The sequence below is a fragment of the Theobroma umbraticum genome, unplaced genomic scaffold (genome assembly GCF_002168275.2).
Source record: "Theobroma umbraticum cultivar Fairchild unplaced genomic scaffold, ASM216827v3 scaffold_146.0, whole genome shotgun sequence".
Taxonomy (NCBI): Eukaryota; Viridiplantae; Streptophyta; class Magnoliopsida; order Malvales; family Malvaceae; genus Theobroma; species Theobroma umbraticum.
The window spans coordinates 1,505,353-1,505,783 of NW_018397265.1; positions in this window are offsets into that span (position 1 = coordinate 1,505,353).

The following is a 431-nucleotide window of genomic DNA, read 5'->3' on the forward strand; positions in this document are numbered from 1 at the left end:
TCACAAACTTATGGATAAAGAACTACCTTAATGTTATTATGAATAACAAAATGTTATACATGAATATCCCAAAATTGCAATTCCCATACAACCACAGATTGGCTTGCAGGGCTTATACTAACATCAGTGGTATTAGAGCCATCCTTGGTTCGATTTTAACATATTTTTTATGTCTTTTATTGTTAATGCCTTGTTGAAAAGGAATATGAGGTGTTCGGGTTTTGTTCTACACAAAGTAGTAAGTTTTAAAGTTTTAAAATTTGTTCTAGTTATTTTGATTTCTAGATAGATTTTAATTGTAAATTTTTAAATTTATTTATCATAATATTAATCTCATTTTAGTGTCAAAATACTGCAGATTAACAAGTGCATGAGATGCACAAATTAATTTAGCTAATAAAGATTTGATCTCATGACATTATGGTGTGATT